The 24,646-nt window shown below is 39.4% G+C and overlaps 1 protein-coding gene across 1 annotated transcript in view; it reads right to left on the reverse strand.

Moving 5' to 3' along the window:
• The window catches only part of enc2 (ectodermal-neural cortex 2), a 50,240-nt gene extending 31,027 nt beyond the window's left edge, over positions 1-19,213 (reverse strand). Inside the window, exon 1 of the mRNA XM_074677718.1 lies at positions 19,040-19,213. The gene's annotated coding sequence lies outside the window, so the exon portion shown is untranslated. The remainder of the gene's footprint in view (positions 1-19,039) is intronic.
• Between the last annotated feature and the right edge of the window lie 5,433 nt (positions 19,214-24,646).

Here is a 24,646-nt window from a genome sequence, read left to right on the forward strand (position 1 = left end):
AATTGGAAAATAATCTAATTGCAATATGTATAGATATATATATTTTTTTTTACCAATATTGCGATTGGGATTTAGCACAAGATTTTTATATTTTTTCATTTTTATACTTTTATTTTATTTATTATTTATTTGTTTTATTTCTATTTTCATTTATTTTATTTTTTATTTATTTTATTTCATTTTATTCATCTATTTATGTATGTATTTATTTATTTATTTATTTATTTATTTATTTGTTTGTTTGATTTTTTTTTTTTTTTTTGGGGGGGGGGGTTCACTATATATATTATATATATTCCCTAAGCAATAAATTATTCCATCTTATGACCAACACAACAAAGGATACTGTCTACATATTAACAATTCCTTTCGACACTTCTTGATTGACAATAAAAAAGAAAAGAAAAGAAACACTGTGAAATTTAGCTACCTTCAGTTGTCAGTCAGAGTAACAAAACCATACAGAATAAAGTGAACAAGGGGTAAACCTCTGCCGGCTACACTCATTGTACTGTATAGATCTCTGTAGCTCACAGGGTTTTGCCAGGAAAAAAAAGCAGATTGATTTTTGCTGGTTTTAAGGAAGAACAAGTAAAAGTTACTATATTCCCTCCCTCCAGGTCTGTGTACATAAAACTTTTTTTTATTATTAATTGCAGCCTTTGCCATTTAAAACTGCATTCAACTGCATTGTGATGTTGGTTTTGAGTCAATTAATTGTTCAGCCCTATTCTCCAGTAACCTACAGTAATGATATCACATCGATTGTTTTGTCCAGTAGCTATTTTTAAGGTTTGTTTATACAGAGACTCCAGTGGTTTAATGACTGTCTCCCCTGCCTGGCCCCAGCATGTGACTGAGTTTGACATATTGGAAAGGAACACAGCAAGCATAAAGCCTCGGCTGCTTCCTCTCAAAGACAGTTTCTCATGCAGTCTAAAGTTTTTCAAAGTGTATGTCATGTTTTTTTTTAATCATTTTCTTAACATGTTTCTTGAAAATAAGATTTTAATCCAAAACTAAGCCAAAATATTTAAGCTCACTCACTGTTCAAATAACGGGTTGACATTAAAGTGGCAAATCGAGTGTACTGGCCCCACCACCTTAACCACTGGCCCAGGAACATTACCTCTGGTCCAGGAAATAAATGTAAAACAATTTACTTTCAAAATGAGGCAAAAAAGTCGTGATTATTTACATTTTAGAAGAGAGTACAAAGTTGTCTCTACATACATACTGTCTTATCTTTTCAATGCCTAACTCACTTGTCTGCTGTATCTGCACAAATTTACAGATTTGGCAAAAGACTAAATTATTATCTGCATTGTTTGCCCTCAACTATTCCCCTGATTCTTTTCGTATACATTTTGAGCCATGTTGCCCAGCTTTTGATCCAAAACCGGAGGTTTGGGGAAAAAAAGCCTGCCCCGCAATCTTTGTTAAATTGTTCTAATCTGAAGTTTTCAACGTACTGGCGGAAAAAACTTGGGGAGAAAGCAGCAAAACTGTCTGCAGCGGTGCCTTTCATCCACTATGTGCATGCACAAATGGACAGACGTGAATGGTTATCTGAAGCAGTGAATAACGACATGATCTCTTACTGATCAGCGACAAAACAACAATATGCTGTTATATGAAAATGATGGGATTATGTGTTTATTTTTAAAGGCATTATTTGCAAGGTCAGCCTGCCTGGAGCCTCTCAGGCCATTTATTATGTTACCCCTGATTTCAATCTTCTCAGCTTCAATGACAATGTCAGTGTTGACAGGCTGCATACTGGTTTGGGGGAAAACATGCTTCCAGATTTACTTATGTTAACGCTGAGCCATGACTTGTCGAGCCATGCTGTGACCTCTTTCCTGCTAACACAGCTGTTTTTGCATGTGTATACAAAACACTGCTGTCAGCATACATTTGTATTCCAATCCCATGGCATTGTTGTGGGAGATGGTTGATGTAAAGACTAAATAACAAAGGACCCAACATAGAACCCTGGGGAATGCCTATTGCACATTTCATATAGCCAGATAGAACACTACAATTGTTAATAGAGAGTGGTCAACCATAAGCCCCCTATGTGTGTGAGTGAGTGGGTGAGTGCTTGTTTGTATCAGAAACAAATGGACATATAGGAAAAGAGTTTGAAGCCTTTCATCAACAAGAGCATTTATTTGAAATGCTGGCTTAACCTGGCTTTGTTTGAGTTAGGATGAGGTAAAGAGGCGGGTCTTTCGCTTCTTGACAGTAGGGGCGAGTATTGGCAAGAACCTCACCCCACCTCGATACTTAAGTAACTATACAATACCACAAAATAACAATATTGTGATGTATGGTAAAATTTTACAGTTAAGTGTTTGATTAAAAACAGCTTTTCTATTTTATTGCATTTGAAATAATGAAAGTCAGATGCATTGTTTCATACGTACACTTAACTTGAAAACACAAAGTGTTTCAAGTTTGTCACTTCAACTACTGTGGCATTAAACTGATGTTGCAAAGTAATGATTGGATGAAAGACGTGGTCAGTTGGTGAAACTGACTTGGTGTAACCAATGTTACACATAAAAAAATTTGATATTGCACAAAACATGACTATGATTACTATTTTATCAGTCTACTACACTGTAAAAATTTAACTCCAAATGATTTTAAACTAATTTACCCAAGAATAGAGAGAAAACACATGTTTACATCATCAATATTTTGAATATACTTTAAGGTTGTATTTATTATACAGTTTATGGGCAACATACAGCTGAGTAGCTCTTCAGCGCCTTCCACCGCCATCTACCACCATCTATCGCCAGTGGAGGTGCAGAAGACATATTGTACTTCCAACTCACCTAAAAGAGGAAGTTTTATTTTGACAAAAATATTGATATTAAGAGTTGAAATATCAATACTTTATCACAGGTCAAATTATCATGATATAATGCCGTATGGATATTTTTTCATACCTCTTCTTGCAGGGACGGGTACCGAATTAGGTACTTTTACAGGTACTGACCGAATTCTGTTAAAAGTACCAGTTACCAATTCAGGTACAATCAAAAGGTACCATGTTTAGGTACCTGAGTGCATCCTTGTGACTGTGAGGGAGTGGAAGAGTAGGCAATTTTCCATGCTGGACATGAACACAGCATTGCAATGTTACATACTTAAGAATGTATATGCTTAATTGAAAAGAACTTACATCTTATTATTAAACAAATTGATATTTTTTACCACATAAACACACAAAAGTACCAAAAAATGGTACAGATGAGTACCAATACCAATTGCCAGGTACCGGAAATTGGTACCGTATCGTTTCAATGTGAAAGGTACCTATCCCTATCTACTTTACAGACAGCTACAGGATGCCCACGTGTTAGTCAAGTCAGCCATGCCCTTATATGGGAAAAACTCAAAGTTTAATTACTTAGTGGAGCTGATTTTTATTCAACAAAGCTTCCTCTCCCTAGTGGGCAAGCAGGAACAGCTGACTGGGATGAAAAACACTCAAATCTCTGTTGCAGGTAACAGCTCAGACAGACTCCTGAAGTAAGAAAGTGAAAGTGTGTTTATGCGGGGGTTATGACACAGACAGCTCAGACTGATTTCAATAGTAGCAATATAAACAGACTTTGTGTACTCTTACATAACAGGAAATAAATTCTGTGCTGCAAATCCCACCAACTTTCGGTGGAAAGTAAAAATCTCCCTCTATCAGAACGTCAGTCTTTCCATCTGTGCTTGTGAATGAGACCTTTTCAGCAAGGAGGTTTTTCTGCATAACACAGTTATGAGTAAGTGAATCTGTCCTTTAAGTTCTGATAGGCATCAGTGATTAAACTCAGGCTTTATTGCTCTTTAAACCCACAATGCCACAGTGCTTGGTGTCCTAACACTGTTCTTAGATCCGCAGCTCTGTTACAGCTCCAGTCTCAGCCCCTTCATTAATATATTCATCAGTTTACCCACAACAGCGTATTACAGCCGAGCAGAGACGTGCACCAGAGCTCCATCCCTGGCAGCTCTTATCTTCTGTCACGGTTTAACAAACCTACTCTGACAAAGGAGACATGAGATGCAACATCAAACACGTCCAATGTGAATGGAGCAGCACCAAAGCACAAAGCCACACAGGGTGTACAACATACAGTTTGTGATCACAAGCAAGCTTCACCAACAACAAATACAGCTTGAAGCGCTGTTTCAGCCGCTCCAACACCGCCTCTGTGTGTTAGTGTGTCTCTATCTGCTGACATACCGTTGTAGACCTGAGACAAAACAGTTTCCTGCGATGCGTGTGTGTTTCACAACAATACAGAATTCACAGTAAACTGCTTGTGGCTGCACTAAGCTGTGTGTGTGTGTGTGTGTGTGTGTGTGTGTGTGTGTGTGTGTGTGTGTGTGTGTGTGTGTGTGTGTGTGTGTGTGTGTGCGCGTGAATGAACAAAAACTTGGACAGCACACAGACACTTGCATTTACTCTAAGTGTGGGTGGAACAAGACACTGCTCAGTGTGTGTAGACACAGAAACACTGTGCAGAGCAGGTAACAAATGAGAGTGACTGATTCAACCAGGAGGCACATCCTCACAAGCTTTAGGCCCTGTTTACACGACGTTTCACCCCAAAACACAAAGAAAAAAATCGGCTTTTACATCCAAACACTGTAGTGAGCATGCCAGGCCTGTAGTTGGCACTATAACTGTCTTGTCCACAAGCTGCTTTGGTAGATCCCCACTGAAGTAGTGTTGAGCCGATCATCTGGTGTACTGGTGAATGCTAAGTGCAGAAGTGGAGCAACAGATGAACATTTTGTATAAAGACAGTCAGCAGATTGAGAAGCACAAGCACAGCATGGTAGACCACGACCATAGGGACAGTCCTCTGAAATCCCAGGTATTAGCATTTACTTCCCTTTTAGCGAGACGTCAAATCCTTCTTCTCTGGAAGTCCTCAAACCCCCCTTCTTTGTCATTATGGCTGAATGATGTTATGTATTTCCTTGTAATGGAAAAGATAAATCTAACAGTGAAGGGCAATTCTAGCATTTTTTTTTTTTTTATTGAATTGTTTTCTTGTCAATTTTCAATCATATATATATATATATATATATATATATATATATATATATACTATTTAAAAAAAAAAAATATATATATATATATATATATATATATATGTATATATATATATATATATATATATATATATATATATATATATATATATATATATATATATATATATATATTTTTATGTTTTATAATTTTCTTTGAATGCAAAGACAATGGGTTTTGTTAGGGGGATTAAAAAAAACAGGAAAAAAAAGAGAACATTGTCCATTTTGAATTTATATAATTGTAAACCATTTGATTGTGTCTCCAATGAAATATAAAAAAAAAAAAAAATCCAGCTTGCTGCTAAAACAGAAACGGTGGCTGCAGTGTTCCAGAAAAAAAAAAACACTCTGGGGGCTGTTTTCAAAAGTTTGTGTTTTAGGTCAGAAAATGCATGTGTTTAAGTAAAATCGACACATTTTTAATGCATGCTATAGTTGCACCCCATGACAACACATAGCTCAGTGTATCACTTCCCAGAATATCAGTCACAGCATAGCCACGTGACAGTGCACCCCGCTAATAAAATCAACGAAGAAGAAAAAACGTGACACAGTAGACAAAGTGCAACAATGAAAAACATCCAGCAATTTGTCTTATTTGTTATTAGCATGTGGCTCTTTGATTCAAAGCACAATCAAGCTTTTTTTCAGAGTGGGCTGTGTGCCACCGGGAGAAATACAGCTGCTGCTAACTCACAGGAAGTCAGAATGATAATCACAATCACCTTTATTCGCCAAGTATTTTCAAGAATACAAGGAACTTGACTCCGGTTTAAACTGAACTCTCTCAGTACAATGTTGTGAATAGAATTACAAAAGTAGAAAAAAAAATAGAGCTTAAGTAGTAGAGAAGAATAATAATTACAATATTAAATAAAGAACTTTGCACAGAGTAGAATACAAAATATATACACAATTTAAGTTAAGAAATTCCTTTGACCAATCAATCAGACCTTCCAACCTTATGGGGTTGGATTGGTATCAGGGATGCAAACAATTTATCAACTATTGATTAACTGTCCATAAGAAAATACTTGATCAAAATAAATTAATTGCAATTAATCACGTTTTTACCACGTAATTCCCCACAAGTTCGCATGAGGGCGTGCTTTGCGCCAGACATCCATGACTCACACAAGAGAAGCAGACCTCTGACAACAACAAACAAAAAGAAGTGGACAACTTTCTTGAAGATCCACCATTACTCTTAGACTTGAGTCCTGCAGCGTCGTGGAAGGTAAATGAAGGCAGGTTTTTAAGAGTGGCAAACCTTGCATGGAAATACCTGGCCATACCTGGCATGTCTATCCTTGCTGAGGGAGTGTTTTCAGCAGCTGGCCTAACTGTGGACAGGCTGGGCACAAGGCTCACTCCTGACCAGTGTTTCCCCTACCATTATATCTATCTTGTACCTTTCTCATAAATCAGGTCTATACCTTGTTTTTTATTTTTTTAATTTGGCAGACTAAATAGCCATATCCATCTAATTTACATAACGTGATGTTATTCGTACATCGTTGTGTTCACATTTTTCCTCTGGCTGTTTTGCACACGGCAAAGTTCCGCCCCAAAGAGACAGTGCATTAATGTATTTTCAAGTTAAAGTCATTAATTTTTGGTCTGTTTATGAAAGTACGATGTAAGAAGTTTGTTTTGCTTCTAACAGACGGTGCACTTATTTATGTTCATGTTTAAAGTAGCCTTAAAGGTCTTTTCATTGCATTGTTCCATTTGTGAACGTGTTGTTCCTGCTGTTAGGATTTTTTAAAATTAAGAAATATGATTTGCATTTTCTCTTTCATAAGAAAGATAGCATTTTTGTTGAAAGGAACCTATTCATAGAGAGGGAAATACAGCTTCTTAGAAAAAAACGCTTATCAATTAATCGATCATCGATCAATAAGATGAAACAATTGTCAATTAATGAATTAATCTATGATTTGCATCCTTTATCAGTATGTCTGGCACCCCACTAGAAGGGTACCAAGAAATAGGACGGTACGGGTCGGTAATTTGGGACCTGTCCTGGGTTTACACAAAGGAAATGCCACAAAATTTGTGACAAACCAAACTGAACCGCTTGGTGGGAATGAGGTATAAGTTCACAGAAAAGACGTTTTAGCTTTCTTATCAGATGGTGAACTCTTCGTCTGACCCGGCAGAGCTGCTGTGAGTGTTTGAAGTGTGTTTAAAGTTCATCCTCCCTCACACACAAACCAAAGGTCAGCCAGCGTGTCCCTGCTCTGTCCTGTTTGGTATGTCTGTGACACAGGGCTTGTTTTACTGACCGTTTCTGATTCATAAACCTGTTTGTTTTTCTCTGACCTATCTGTCACCATTAACATTCTATTTCCTTAGTAAAAATGCACAGTTTTGAGATGTCTTAAACTGATGTTCGAACCTTTAATTACTGTTTTAATCCAAATTTGACGTAGAGTACGGACCAGAAAACAGTCACATTTGTAAAATAACTGTCACAGTTTACTGACTCTGATCAAGATCAATGCAGCACACAGCACAGATGTGTCACTACACGTGTTCATCTTTATTACACTGAAGGTCAGCTCCAGTTAGCCTCCACCTCCCTCCACAACTACATTTACATCTTCAGTTTAAGTTTGAGATACCTCATACTCACTGGTAAGACTTTAAAGGTCTCCTTATGATCTCACTCTCACACTCGGCTCACCAGCAGAATATCAACAGAGCAGCTGAATAGACTGAGGCCTTGTAAACATGCTGGTAGTCAGCTAGCATTGCTGCACCACTGGACCTGTTGCCCGGAGCCACACAGTGTGTGTGTGTGTGTGTGTGTGTGTGTGTGTGTGTGTGTGTGTGTGTGTGTGTGTGTGTGTGTGTGTGTGTGTACATTGACAGGAGGCCCCTCTGCTCCATCTTACTGAAACATTTGCATTAAATTAACTGTACTGAGATCACTGTAAATAAAGTAAGACTCAGCAGACTCATGAACTACGCTTTGATTTTAACAACACCACGTGTTTGTTCTTTAAATGATGTTTTCCACAGACACATGGCTGATGTACCTGATGGTATTCAAGAGGCTCATGAAACAAAGTTAAATAATAGAAGCACCTAGGGGTGGGTAAAAATATTGATGAATCGAATGCATTGCAATATTTCCTTGGCCAATTCGATATGCATTCAGCGAATCCTCTTAATCAATTCACCTCCTGGCAAGTGGGGGGTGCTGCGCGTGTTATTCTTGCTGTACGGATGAGGGGCGCACACACAATCAACAAAACGGCAGCCAAAGCAGCAACAGCGTAAAGCCAGCTCCTTCAGCTTTAAAGTCTGACGTTAGGGTTGTTTTATTGCTCCAAAACATGAGCAACATACATCATATGCTCACATGGGCATGAAAAACTAAAATCGAAGCATTAATCAATTTCAATCTGAATCGATATTGAATCAAATTGCAACTTAATGAATCAAAATCAAAATGAATCGTGAGGTTCTCAGCAATTTCCAGCCCTAGAAGCATCCAAAATAAAAGAGCTGTGTTCAAAACTCAAAGAATTCTATAACGTACCCATTTTTTCCACTCGACGATCTGGTATCTGGTGTTAAAATAGTTTGTTTCATTTCAAATGTGTTTTTAGATGCTTTCAGGGCACAACTTCCTGTCCCGCTCAATCTGCTCTATGAAAATTGATGCGTCACAGCATCCAGGGGAATGAGGAGGCTCACAAATCTGCTGAGACCCGCCAGAGCAGGGATGCAGCTGGGCCGCAATGAAGCAGACCCAGTGCGAGTCGAAGTGTTGACTTGAATAGAAACCTTTCTAATCCAGTGCCGATACCGAGTGGAGCCAGACCAGAGACGCATCTGGTGTATTCTGGCTGTCAGACTCTAGGCCTATTCATACTCCCTGTCTGCATGAAAAACACGTCACTGCTCTCATTCTTCTATAGCCGCGTTTCTACCAAGCAGTCCGGTTCGGTTCAGTACGGTTTGGCACGGTTTGGTACAGTTAAGCCTGATCCTGTTTGCATCTCCACAGCAAACTGTGCCCTCTCATGGTAGGCGGCAAGTAAGCCGGATGCCAAAAGCCGCAGCTGTTAAACAACAGTGTGACGCCGTAGCAGCCCGACACAGTTTAAATAAATCCAACGAAGAAGAAAAACATGACAAGTAAACAAAGAGCAAAAATGGATGACATGCAGTATTTCGTCCTCTCTGTGATTTTCATGTAACTCTCTGTTACAAAGTGCAATCAAGCTTCGTTTCAGAGAAGTCTGTGTGCCGCCAGGAGAAATGCAGCCGCTGTCGTGGTAAGTCACGATTCTTTTCAACAGTCAGCAGTGTTGTAGCTCCACCTTCTGGGTTTAGATGGGTTTAGTTTGGCACTCATATGAAAGGGTCCCAAAAAGGTAGGCCGGCTCGTCTCGGTTTTTGGAGATCTTTCCCAGGATAAGTCAGTGGAAACGCCACAAAATGCGTGCCGTACCAAGACGAACCAACCCGGACTGCTTGGTGGTGGAAACGCGGCTTATGTGTCCTTTGTGTTGGAGTTGCTATCAACCAATACATCCAGGGGGGCAGCCCAGAGTCAAAATTTGATGACAACAACAAACTCAAAAACAAACGTAGCGACTGTCAAGGAGCTATTGCGAATGCACCTCCAACATTAATGACCAAAACGAAGGCAGTGTTGTAGGGAGTTGTAGTTAGTGAGCTTTTAAATACATTGCAAAAGTTCCCCCATTGTTATTTCTTCTCTGAGTCTTACTAAAGGTACACATCAGGTAGTAACAGCAACATTGCCCCCACCATTTCTGGTGGTACTGCTTCATTTGGTCTGTATCTGTAAGCTTTATAGAAACATAAAGATGGACAAAATGAACGCAGAGCACAGAAAGAGACCTCCGTTCATATCCAGCTCTGTGTTCAACGTTGAGCATAAATGGGCCTTTCGGGGTGGGTACTCAACTTCACTTTTTGTGGCACCAACTGAATTGCTTTTGCAGTACCAAGTATCCAAACATGCCTTGTCTTTCGGTGCCAAGTGTCGGTAACCAAAAAGTATCAAGATACAGCAATGCCGCCGGTGGTTAGGGATGGGTACCTTTCACATTTGAAACGTGTTAGAATATCTAGCTTGTGTATATGTGCTTTGCTTAAATATCATCAAAATGTGCTCATATGCGGTCATAAATTAACAAGTTTCTTTACAGAGGGTTTTAAGCTCCGGAGAGGCTACAGATCACTAAGAATTAAAATAAATAAAATAATATGAAAAATTTAGCTTTGAGCTGTGACCAAGAACTATTCTTGTATGGTTTGTGTTTTTCATATAAATGATGTGTTTTCAGTTTTAAAATGAGGAAGACTGAGATGTGGAAAAGTGATTTTTATAATCTGCAAGTGTAAGGGATAAATAGCAGGAAGTTCAACTGCGTAAGTGAAACTGTGGCTTTGAGAAAAACAGTTGGAAAAGAGGAAGTTGAAGGTCTGTCATTACAAAGGCCACGAATGTATGCGTCTGTATGGTTTTTGTACCTTTAAGTCTTTTCCTGGAAATCTATTAGTAGTGCAACGGATCACAAAACTCACAGATCGGATCGGTCCTCAGATCAAGAGTCACGGATCGGATCATTTTTCGGATCAGCAAAAAGCAAAAAAATAAAAATAAAAATCAATAAATAAAAAAGTTTGGTCCGTTTATTAAACACTTAAACTATTAAACTAAATATATAAAAGTAGTGCACAAGGGACATTTCTTTATAACATAGTTATTAATGAAAAACAATTTAAGTGCAATATATAGGCATATCTTCTTCCTTTAAAATTCAACAATGAACCAAAAAACCAACTTAAAGTGCAACAGCAACATAAAAAGGCATTTCTCCTTTTAATATTGGTTGAAAGACCATTAATAAAATAGAACTCGAAGGTAAACATTAGAAGACATCTTCCTTGAAACAAGGAGAGTGAAAGAACCTGAGCTTATAATTTCAGATTTTTTTTCAAAAAGTCACGCCAGATTCAAACAAACAGATATAAACAATCCAAGAGTACAGAGGACAGCGTTGTGTTTGGGTTTTTAACAGGTAAGTTTACATTCAGTAAAATCCGGCTAGCTTATTTGTTTGGTAACTCAATGTTACTGCAACTTAATACATGGATTTCATGGTAAGCTTAACTGGGATCCATGTAACGCTACATTAAGGTATCAGTGTCTAGCTTCATTTTATGGCTATGTAGCTAGTTAAAGCAAAAGCTAAAGACTGACAGCATAGTAAAGTTCAGCTTATCCACTGGGTCATCTGGTTAAACAGCTAACCTAACATTAACTGTTGTGTTTATCTACTCACAGTAGCCTCTGACCCTGATGTGAGGAGAAACAGGCCAGTCAGAGTAAATATGTTCACAATGGCAGAAAAAGGAAAATGACCAGAGAAAAACAACATGAGTGCCACAGTGCAGTCACGTACTTAGCTGTTAAAGGTTTGCTGCCTCTTTCTACAGTGGGGGCTCCATGGTGGAGGTAAGTAAGCTGTACAGTGTTGACCAGTTAAGTCTTTATATCCAAGCCTAGGTAATGGTTTTTGAGCACTGACGACACAACCATGTAATTGCTGATGTCCTGTGTTCCAATGTCGATTAGAGAGATGATAAGAGCCCTAAACCCCAGATATCAGTCCCCCAGCAGAGACATGCTGTCAGATACACTCATACCTCCACGGTGTGCAGTAGAGAAGGGAAATGTCAGGAGAGAATTGCAAGACGTCAGAGATGTGGCTGTGGCCATGGATGGGTGGACCTGTGTGGCATAGGACCACTACTTGACTCTTTAGTCCACTTCATGAGGAAGGATACCACAAAAGAAAAAATCCTGCATACCAGGGCAGTCTACACATCACAGACAGGACACAGGAGATAGCCTCCATGGACCCTCAGTTAAAAAGGTAATGGAGAAGGCGTTCCCGACTCCAGCACACCTGATTCAAATGATCAGCTCGTTGTCAAGCTCTGCTGGAGCCTGATAACGAGCCATTCATTTGAATCAGGTGTGCTGGAGTAGGGTAACATCTAAAACATGCAGGGCAGGGGGTCCCCAGGACCAGGATTGAGAAACACTGGTCCAGAGGTCTGTTTTTATATGCAGAGACATGACTGCTATACAATATTTTGTCTTGCAGGATGACAGCATCAGGTAGTTCCTGGAGGAGGGCACAGCCGTAGACCCAATATTCAAGAGGACAGTGGCAGATGAAGTGTGGACCAGACTAGAGAAGGAGCTCATAAGTAAGCCCTCACAATAGGTGTTTATTGTAATTGGTAATATTTCATTTCTCTTCCATTTTCTATCAGTTTATGAATCCCACAATCCGTTAAATACAGAATAAAGGTGTAATGACCCAGGCCCAGCTGAAGGCCCAGATGGAGCAGGAGCCAGAAGGGACAGCTGGTGACCATGACGACGACTCATCTTATGATGACTGCACAGCTGCAGTAGCAACACGGGTAAAAGAAAAATATACAAAGAAATCCTGCTTTCCCTTCAATTTCATTTTCAGAACAACATTAACTTTATTTTTTCTTCTTCTTGTTTCCAGGAGAGGCTAAAGCTCTCTGCCTCTGAGGAGCTATTTGCTGATGAGGACATGGCAGATAATATAAGACAAGAGAAGAGAGGTTCAGGATGAGGTAGAGAGGTGAGGACACACTCTGCCAATTCTATCAAAGCTATCAGAGCGAGCGTTTCCTACTGCTGGGGACACTATCAGCCAGGGAAGGGCTTGTATGTGTCCTGAGAAAGCAAAGGAAGACTGCTAAGTGAGAAGGTCCTCAGTATGTGGCAATGAGCTTTATACTGATATGTCACGTTTGCAACTTTTCTTTTGCACTTACATTTATTTTTTGTTTATTTTTTACGTAAGAAAACTTCCCAGAGAGGAAGAATAAAGGATCTGGAAAACAAACTCAAGATCTGTATCATAATGCATTATAGCTGTCTTTATGCTAGACATGATAATATGAAATCCATATTGAAAAAGTATTGCTCAGGAACCAGTACTAAAGTAAAAGTACCAGTAACGTTAATGTATCATCGGACTTAGCACGGTCCAAGTATGTCAGTGTTGGAAGATAACAGGATGTACCATACAAATACTACCTGAGAGTAACACATGTTGCAATAGAAAAGTAGACCAGCAATTAACTCAAGTTAATCACCGAGGTATTTGAAGAATACCTGTACAGCAGACAGCAGGCAAAGCTGTGCCTGTCCTCATCCTGGGCAGCTCTCCAAAGCCCCATTTCCATCAAGCAGTTTACTATGGTTCATTTTGGTACGGCACACGTTTTGTGGTGTTTCCTTTAGCTCTGTTTCCACTAGGGATGGGTACCTTTCACATTTGAAAGGATACGGTACCGATGCCCGATACCTGGCAATCGGTACCGGTAGGTACTTTCTTGTGTTTATGTGGTAAAAAATATTAATTTGTTTAATAATAAAATATTATACATAATATATAAAATATAAAATATTATATATAATATATTTTTCAATATAACATTTTTATTCTTCAATATATAACCTTGCAATGCTGTATTCATGTCCAGCATGGAAAATCGCCTACTCTTCGACTCCCTCACACTCACAGAGATGTATTTAGGTATCTAAACATGGTACCTTTTGGTTTTACATGAATCGGTACCAGGTACTTTTACTGAATTCGGTCGGTGCCTATAAAAGTACCTAATTCGGTACCCATCCCTAGTTTCCACCAAGCAGACTGGTTCGGTTCGTCTCGGTACAGTGCGCATTTTGCGGTGTTTCCACTGACTTATCCCGGGACAGATCCCTCAAAACCGAGATGAGCCGTCCTACTTTTTTGGGACCCTTCTGTATGGGTGCCAGACTGAACCGATCCGCTCTCGGAAGGTGGAGCAACACACTGCAGAATGTTGATTGGTCAAAAGAATCGTCACTTACCCTGACAGCGGCTGCATTTGTCCTGGCGGCACACAGACTTCTCTGAAACAAAGCTTGATTGTTCTTTGTATCAAAGAGCTATATGCCAATCACAGAGAGGACGAAATGCTGCATGTCTTCCATCAATGCTCCTTATACCATGTCGCGTTTTTCTTCTTCGTTGGATTTAATAGCAGGGTAAACTGCTACAGCGTCACGCTATTGTTTAACAGCTGCGGCTTTCGGCATCCAGCTTACACACCGCCCACCACAAGAGGGCACAGTTTGCTGTGGAAACGCAAACAGGATCAGGTTTAGTTGTACCAAACTGTCCCAAACAGTACTGAACAGACCTGGACTGCTTGGTGGAAACGAGGCCTTTGACTGAAACCAGGAAAGGTCCCCAAATTACCATCCCCTACTGACCCACTTTTTAGTACCCTTCTGTTGGGGTGCCAGACATACCAATCTGACCCCAGAAAGTGAAGCTAGAAACACTGCAGTCTGTTGATTGGTTGAATGAACCATTGACTCCTGGTCTGGCTCCACTTATTTTGTCCGTTTATCGTCGCAGTCAAGCTAAATACGAACTGATTTTGACACGGTGTGTCGCATTTTGAAAGTCACAGGGTGTTTTTTAGGTAGTTTCCGGTCACAACTTTCTGTCCTGCTTAATCTTCCCAGAGCTGAATTTATACGTCACAGCTCCACGCCCATCAAAAATATGATGGCTGTGTATTGCCTGTAACAAGACGGACCAGCCGTGTAGACATACTACAACATTACAGATCCAGTGTGAGATGACACATTTATTTGAATGAAACCCATTTGATTCATTGGCCATAACAAAACACAGACGCACTGCAGATGCATTTGGTGTATTTTAGCCGTTACACACTGCCTACCAAGGAGGGCATGGTTGACTGTGGAAACGCAAATGGGATCAGGCTTTACGGATCCAACCTATACCAATCTGTACTGATCCATACCAGGCCGCTTGGTGTAAACAGGGCTCAAGTGTCACAATGCGTGTAGAAGCTGGAACACGGTTCTACCTATTTCAGGAAAAAGCTTTATCAGCTTTTGTTTCGTGCCGCTTTGACTATATTTTCCTAACTTAGTGCTTTGTCCACCATGACAGGCCCTCAGAATAGTCTTCACTCAGCGCCCAAAGTCACTTAGGCACCGGGCACACTATGACTGGCTTGGATAACTACACCTCTCCACCCAGAATCATCCCGAGACAACCAAAAAATAATTAATTCCTTGCTATGTTTCACTGAACACCTTGAGTAAGATACACCTAGAAATCTTCACCTCTTGTTTGAAGATGAAATACATCTAATGGATGGGAGTAAGCAGGAGACAAAGCTCTCGCACTAACGTCCTGATGGCGTCGCACAGATTATCATGAAGTGGCATTTTTAAACTGTCTAAAAGTCTGAGCACCTGAAAGCCTCATAGCTCTTCCATAGAGTCATACTGTTCGATCAAACTGCACAGCCAAGACAATAGCTCATACAATCCATGCACACACAAACACACACACACACGCCCAGCTCTACCTATTGACCCGTCTGATTAGCTAGCTGACGGCAAATCAATAACACTGTGAGCTTTGTAAACACACATGTCAATAGTGAAGAGAACCTGAGGGCTGACTGCTGCTCACGGATACTCTGACATGGCAGCACTCTTTGAGAGAAACAGTACTCAAAATGGGTTGTTTCACTTTATTCTCTTGATGTTCTCTCAGCATTAAACATGCTTCTTAATGCATTTAATATATTTCAACATTCACTGTACTGCACCATTAATATAAGGAACGGTTTATGTTGACATAGCTGGCAATAAACCTTGCTCTGAAAAACGATGAACAGATCACTGAAGGTGATTGAAGCTAACACAGTCGACTCTATATTTAAAGGTGGTGATAAAAGCAGAAAGAGTAGATTTGATCTGAGATATTTCATTTATTTTATTCTTTTCAGTATTATTGATGTCTTGTCTAGTATAATGACCTGAGAGTTACTGTTTCATGACATCAAGTGAAATGCCAGGGTGTCCTACTAAAGCTAAAACGTCAACAGCTGTTTTAATTCGATGCAGTTAAATTTTCTGTTTTTGTCTGACAAGTCTGGAAAAGCAGCCAGAATTAGGGCTGCACGATATTGGAAAAAACAGACATTGCGATTTTTGGGGGGTTTGCGATATATATTTAACCTTGCAGAGCAGACGGACCTGTCTGATTCAGTTTCTGAACTCCTGCAGGTCCATCTTGCAGAGCTCCAATGACCAACGAATTCACTCTGCTAAATTCTAACCGGCACAATCAGGGAAGAGAGGCGGGAGCTGTGGGAGCAGACGTGACGTCAGCAGACTTTCGTACTTGTCAGCGTTCTTTTGATTCTTAAGTTAGATTTATAAAAACGGAAGCTGTTGTATAACGCCTTTTTCACAGCTGTTTCTCGTGATTCAGCAGTTGTTCATCAGCAGTTCTTAGAAGCATCGGCTCACATAAGCTACGTCATACTGTGGCTTGATGTGGATTTGTCCGTGGTGAGTGTGTTAATCAGAACGGTCGTCCAATCACCAGCTGAATTTTTTTTAAGTCCCGCCTCTGAAAAAAAATTTGAAGAGCTGCTACCCAGATGGACTAGTAAAATATTTCCGTGGCAGATATATGAAACTGTTCGTCTGGCGTGTCAGGTTAATATATATTGGGATATTAAACAAAGAAGAATTTTCACCAGATGACTTTAATAGCTCTGTTTGGGAAGAATTTGATTGACTCACAATGACACCATTGTATTCCTATGATACCGTTAAATCCAGGCTAAGGGGGTTTATCTGTGAATGATGAAGATTTCTGTATATGAAAGGGATCCAGGAGGCCATGTCTTTGTACAAAATAGAATAGGTTTCAATTTCAGTTGCGTTTTTCCCATTTCTCCAATAAATGGGGGAAATGCGAGAGTCACATCACATGCGCGATGTGACTATTGCGCATGTGCATATTGCGATTGCGATGTTCAAACGGTATATTGTGCAGGCCTAGCCAGAATAGTCTCTTTAACTGGTGTTTGTCATTTTAATTATGAACACAGTCTCTGATCCTTGGCTGCAGAAATCTGTGACACTATGTAAGCCCATACTGGCTGGGTATGTAAATGTACAGATACAGTAAAGACAAACTTAAAACCCAAAAATTAAAAAATGCCATTAACATTTATAGGTATGGATACCTTAGAAAGGATGCCCCGTATATACCTTTATCCCTTTAAGACTGGATGCAGTGTGTGGGACATTTACCTATCGGTCAGACGGTGTCATCTGTCTAAGCCAGACCTGGGCAAACTAAGTCCTGCAGGCCACATCTGACCCTTTGTGCATCTCTGTCTAGCCCCCGGGATCAATCATAAATTAGAACGTACATGAAAAATAAATTAGGCCACGCACACAATACAACTGTGTTGCTTTTATTTTGAAAAGCATTTGAATTATTTCAGACACAGACACACTTGCTCCCATGAGCCCTGTGTGAACAGCAAAAAGTGATGAAGTTCAACAAATCCAAACACAGATCCCCCATCACTAATAATCCCCTCTCACCTGTGCTTCTTATAGCTGAATTATGAATTCAGGCAGATTTTAATGTGCTTGTTCAAGCCCAGGGAACGCTAGATTTTTGCTGTTTATTACCTCCATAGGAGTATTTTTTTATTTGATCCACACCACAGTTATAAATATTTACAGAATATCCTCGTTTTTCCAGTTACCAGTAGCAACTAATTAAAATATACAAGTGCATTTCATAATGGAAAAAATTCTATACTGAGCAAAATCAAGTTTACATTATTATTGGTCCAGCCCTCTGACACAGTTTAGGTTTTTTATGTTGCCCTTAGTAATGATTTTTTTTTCCATCCCTGATCTAAGCATAGCATATTTCATTAGTCACAACTTAAAAATAATGACGCAGTCTGAAATAATCAACATGTCCTAAAGGTGTTGACACGTACATGTTAATTAACAGCATATTTGCTTTTGTTGGAAATTAAAATCAAAGAAACTACTTCTATTACACAGATGTGTGTGTAGGAGAGAAATCAGACGTCAGATACTGCAGGCAAAATCCTATACAATTCATCCTATGTTAGCAAAATGTTCCAAACATATGGGATATCTTTGACTGATCATGTAAAGTGTTCCTGTGAGGGGGCTTGCTGTCATTGTACTTGTACTGACTACACCCCTGAAAAAGGGAGACACACAGAACACAAACCCTGCCACAGGTAATTAAAAACAATGAATCCTCTACAAGCCTTTAAATCCTGAGATAAAATATGAATATCATACCAGTGAATTATGACCAGAAAGTACAGTTTTAAACCTGCTTCTGAATACAGGTGGATGAACACAATATATAAACGTCTAAGATTCATACTTAATATTACACTGGAAAACATACGGAAGGCTAAGTTTAAAACATTTACTTTGGGATTAGATAACCTGCAGAGCTTCAGGAATCAGATAGCAGTAGTTAGCCTTCAGGCTAATCACTCAAAGTTAATACCACAGCTTTAAACTAGTGTTGATTTCAATAATAAACCTTACTCATACCACTTCTATGTCTTCATTATCATGATTAATGGAAAGCTATGGGTTGTGTCTCGACAGATACCGTTGTTACCTTTAGACAGACAGAAAAAACAAGTTTACAGTGAAGGAGGCTCAGCTAGCTGTGTTAAACTTCTGTCAAAGCAGTCTGCTAACTGTTAATAACATGTTTTGTAATGAAAACGACACTCTGAAATATTCGCATTTAACAGTCACATTAGCGTAGTGGCTTTGGGAGAGTAATGGTGAGTGATGGTATGTAGTTAGGTAGGTAGTTAACAGCCCATCACAGCGTTATATCAGTGTGTACCCCGCCTCCTGCTTTTGACCACTCAGAAAACAAGAAAACGTCCTCTTACTCACATGTTCGTAGTCTCTGTTGTAAATCTAAATCCACAGACCGTACAGCTCCAGATTCATGGATAAAATCATGGTTTTCTGTAACAATGGCTGAGGTTTGTGTGCCACTCGCTGCCTGTCTGATGGCTTTAAAAAGGAAACCTTCTAACGGCTCCGGCATACCCGACCAATGGTTGCTGACGTAACCGTGAGTGAAAGCTTTCTGACCAATCACAAGCGTTGAGCCGATACAAGGCTGAGTTCTCAACCAATAACAGTTAGGGTGGGCGGGATATCTTGCCCACAACCAATGACAACGGTTCACTATAAACTAATCCGAAGCCAAGACTAATGGGGGACGACAAGTGGGAGTGGGCGGGACATTTGCTGTTCTTAAAACCAATCAGTGAAAGAGGAGAGTTGGTGGTAATGGCGGCTACACAACAATAGCACGTTGGCACCTGACAGAGTTCGTGTGGTAAACCAGTTCCTGCACAGACATGTTTGTTGTTTTCATGGTCTCCATCAATGGAGATGTGTTTTATCTCAACAGTACCTGAAACAAGTTTTACATAATGGTGGAGATTTAAAACTAAGTGATAACCACGACCACAGAAGATCTGACAGGCCTGATATGGTGAAAATACTTTTGTAAGAGCTCTGTCTTTGTTTAGGAAATGTCTTTCAAACAGGTTTCAAGCCGCAAAGTCTTTTCTAAAACTTAACAGACACTGCCCTCTAGTGTGTCAAAACCAGTGGTACCTAATGTCCAGTTTATTTCAGAATTGCTCCACAGGCCTCTTTCATTAGTCATTTATAAACAAATAACTTAATCCAAAGTGTTATTCTTTTGATGTTGGAGTTGGAAGTAAGAACAGAGACTTTAACAGTTATTGAGTGCATTGAAAATACAGCTTTCTAATGAAATGTATAAAACGTGTATTGTGTCATGTTGTTCAACTTGTGCTTACAAACCTGCTTTTCTGTGTGAAGTTTACATGTTCTCCCCATGCATGGGTTATCTCTGGTGAAATGTCTACCCTCACCCACTGTTTGGTAGACATTGAACCCTGGGTGCAAAGAAACCTGCTTAAACTCAATGGTAACAAATATGGAGTCATCATCACAATCATCATAGGTCCAGAGGCCCTCCCTCCATTCTCACAAAACCTTTCCCTCGTCATCATTGGCAGCATTGTAACTCCATCCACCACACTCCACAACGTTGGGTCATCTTTGACCCCATCCTCTCCTTCCTGCCCCGTACCAACCAAGTCTGTCTGCATTTTCCCACCTCAAAACAGTGCTTGGTTTAAATCAATCAGTCAAACTGTCTTCATCCGTGGCACAAACACTCGTTCATGCCTTCATCACATCCAGACATGACAATTCCAACAGTCCTTTTAACAGCACTACACCCAAAGTCCTAAATAACAGCAGCATGTTAAAAACCCTGCTGCCCACTTCCTCACTGGGACCCCTTGCAGAGACCACATCACACCAGTCCTCTGTAAACTTCACTGGAAACCTGTCAAATACCGGATCCAACTCAAAATTCTTCTCACCACCAATAAAGCCCTTCATAACCAAGACCCCCAACACACACACACACACACACACACACACACACACACACACACACACACACACACACACACACACAATTTGTTATCTCTTCTAACACCACACACCATCCAGATTATTTTGCAGGTCCAGTAACACCCACTTTTGAAAGACCCGGGACTAAGCACCAAGCCTGGGAGGACCCCAGGCTTCTGTTGCTGCCCCTGAACTCTGGAACCCATTTCCAAACAGCAATAAAAATGCTCCAAAAACATATCTTTGCTCTGTAGAATCACAGCCCAGAAGCACATTTATATCCATTGTTGGTTCAGAGCCCAGCAGGCCATTCATAAATGACAGACTCATTAACACATATACAGGTTGGTGATGGATGCAAGGACAAAAAGGTTTTTAGAAAGGATACCTGCATGTCAGTATGATATGCCAGTTACGAGTCCATTATAGAAGCAGTTCACTACAAAGCACCTTAATGGGACATGATTCTGTGTGATATATAATTCTCATATTATGATGCTTAGCCCTACAATAACTGTTTTACTTTACTCAGAGTAGTCTATCATGTTATGTTGGATCTTCAGTACTGAATGTAACTGTCAAACCGGACCTCTGCCAATCAGGTGCTTCACTCACTGTTTCATACGTCACTCAACTGTTTCGGACGTCACTCGGCACGTGACCGATACACGCTCCGGCACAGTGCTTCGATACGTTTGCTTCATGAGCTACGGCGCATGTGTCGGAGCCTCGGGTATCAGCGGGCCATCACTACAGACCGGCTGTTTTTGCCCAGTTGAATAGACTGGCTGTCTGCGCTCTGGAGGGCAGGAAGACAGTATGTGCCCAGTGGACAAGCTCTCTGTGCCCCATGGAGTGGACTGGCTGTCTGTGCTCCAGGTGGCGGACCCTGTACCCAGTGGTTTTTACCTTGTTTTGTTTTTAATAAACGAGATGTGTTGATGGTCAATTTTTAATAACAATGTTACTTAAATTACACAGCTCGTCCATGCAGTATTGCACAAGCAGCATGATCAATTGCAAACAATACTTGAACGTTCCGCAGAGTCTTTTATCGTCTGTGTGCCCTCGTAACTCACGGTTAAAAAACACCATCACAACAAAAAGTATTTGGCTGTAAAATATCAGTATTTTTCTGCAGAACTTTTTGCAATGTCACTATGTTGAAGGTGTTTGACTGTAATAATTTAGGAAAAAATCTGTTAAATAATGGTATTTTACTCTAAAATTACATATTCATACTGTAAATCTGCAGACATTTGTCTTGAGTTTTATGTACAGTTTGTTTTTATACATTACAAATTTGTTATTGTACATAGGAAAAATAGTTTTTTCACATGAAATTGCTGTAGATTAATTTGACTGTTACCTAGAATGAATAATTCATACCATGAAATTACAGAGATTAACCTTGGAGAAATCTGATTTGAATGTGTTTTAACTTTATTAATGTTATTTTACAGTATAACAGAGTATGAAATACTGTGGTTGAATTTGTTTTGGCTGTACATCTAGTTCTGTATTTTTAGTTATTTCATGTAGCTCTGTGTTTTTACAGCGTCTGACTGTAATTTTACGGTATTTGTCTGGAAACTTTTCTGCCAGTGCTTTTACTATTTTTCTAAAGATTTTTTTACAGTGTTAATAACACTGCTTACATGGGAGTACTGAGGTTTTAAAGTAGAAATGAAGGGCCCTTGACTGCTCGGGATGACTTGACTGCTTCACTCCTCGAAGCTTGCATGCTTTGTGTTGTGGTGATACCTCAGATTATGTTTTTAAAAACAACAGCTTGGTTGCAAATGAGGCACACAGATACAGCATTTTAAAGTTGGCACTATGAACACAGACTGCTTTGTAAAAAAACAGTAAAGCACTAGCAGTCAAGTTTCCAGTCAAAGTATGTGACATTACTGTTAGATGTGGATAAAACATGAAAAATTTGTGAATCTACCAGACCACACTACTGGGCCAGTCTGCCCTCTGGAGCACAGACAGCTTCTCCACCCACTAGAGCACAGACAGCCAGGTCATTCCACTCAGGACAGACAGCCACTCTGCCCCCCTGGGGCACAGTCAGCCGGCTGGCGCCCCGGGTCACAACCTGCTGTGCCTGTAGTATAGCTGGCTCTCATATCCACAGTGTGTCCTCTTCACTCATGGTTACAAGCAATGTCACAATAAAATGACTTTGCTGTGAAATAAAAGAAAAACAGTAGAATTTAGGACAAAAACTGATGGAGGTCAAAATGACCAGAGATGTATGAGAGGAAAGTGTTTTTAGAAGAAGGGCAGTGTGTTCTGTTTGGAGGTTTTTCAGTTTTTTTTTAATTTGTCTCTGATCAAAAAACATTCCATTCCTTTATTTTTACTTTTTTTTTTAAGTAGTTCTTTGTTACAGCATTTGACTGTATTTTTACGGCATTTATCTGAAAACTTGGCTGCCAGCATTTCAACCGTTTTTATTTATTTATTTTTTTACAGATTTTGATTTTACAGAAAAGTCCTGTATTTTTACAGTTATTTCATGCTGGTCCATGTTTTTTACAGCGTTTGCCTGTAAATTTATCTGTATATCTGTAAATCTACAAGCATTTTGTTGTTTTACAAGAAAACGGGAAAAATCTGTTAAAAATTACAGATCATTTACTGTAAAATCATTATTATTATTATTTTTAACATTGTAAAGTAGCCCGCATAAGAGACTTTGAGACTTGTGCTAGGTTTGATGTAGGTTTATTGGGAACTGTACACAGGTAACTGTATGAGGTTGGATTTTTTCACCATAGAGATGTAAATCAGTTCAGTTTTCCTCTGAGTCCTTATCTTTGATAACAGACATTCAGACTGATGTGACAGCACTGCAAATCTGAGAGAGTAAATTTAACTCCCTTAGTGTGAAATTTAACACTGCTCTGGTATTTTTATGGGAACCACTGAATTAAATTAGCACTTTTCCAAGTGCCAAAAGTTTAAGATTATAACAGTGTCACCCAGTAAACTCTTGCAATGTAAAATAACACCACATTGGTGTTAAATTGACACTCAGTTGGTGTACATTGTTCTTCCATTGGTACCACTATAATAATCACACAACAGATTGAAGTGATACTGAGAACATTTATTTTTTCTTTTCATCAGCTTACAGAAAAAATGTGAAAGGACACACTCCTTCAAAATCTTTTGTAACACAAGGTACTCTATAAATGCAGTTCCCTCCTCACTCACGGTTCACTGCAAATTTGAAATGGCATACTTTAACTCACTGGGAGTTAAATTTAACACTGCTCTGGGGTTGATGTGGGGAACCTCTAAAAAAAAAAAATTAATTAACGCTTTCAAAGTGTTAAATCAACACTGCTGGTGTTTATATGGGAACCACTGAACAAGTGTTAAAATAAAACTTTTCAAAGTGTTAAAAGTTTAACACTATGACAGTGTCAACCAGTCAACTCTCACAATGCAAAGTATTAACACCACAATGGTGTTAAATGGACACTAAGTTGTACATTGGTCTTCCATCAGTAACTCTATAGGAGTAAGAAAATTCCACTAAACCACTTGTTGACAGTTAACACTTGTTGGTGTACTTTAAATCTAGATGAAATTTTGTTTAAGAGTTCATTAAAGTTAGAGTTTAAGTGTGCAGTTTCTGAGTGTTAACGCATACATGTGTGATAACAACTGCAAAGCAGACTGAAGTGATAATATGGATTTCGATTACTGCCAAAACCTCACAAACACAAAAAACTGTGTTTTATTTGCGGCCAGTGATTCACAAATAAACTCAGTGTGATTTGCAAATGCAAATCATAATTCACAACTAATGTATTTAGTTTTATTAATGAAAAAAACCATCTTTCCAACAAATACATCTTGCTTCACAACTACAGAAAAAATGTATTTTCACTTAAATGAAAATATCCTTGAGGCGCAAAAATAAAATCTTTCAAGTACAAAAAAATCTATTGTTCAAGATTTCATTTTTTCTTCTCGAGTTTAAAAAAAAACTGCAAGTAGGAGAAACAATTC

The sequence above is a fragment of the Halichoeres trimaculatus genome, unplaced genomic scaffold (genome assembly GCF_033239565.1).
Source record: "Halichoeres trimaculatus isolate MK-OKI-2021-1 unplaced genomic scaffold, fHalTri1.1 fHalTri1_scaffold_10, whole genome shotgun sequence".
In the NCBI taxonomy this organism is placed as follows: Eukaryota; Metazoa; Chordata; class Actinopteri; order Labriformes; family Labridae; genus Halichoeres; species Halichoeres trimaculatus.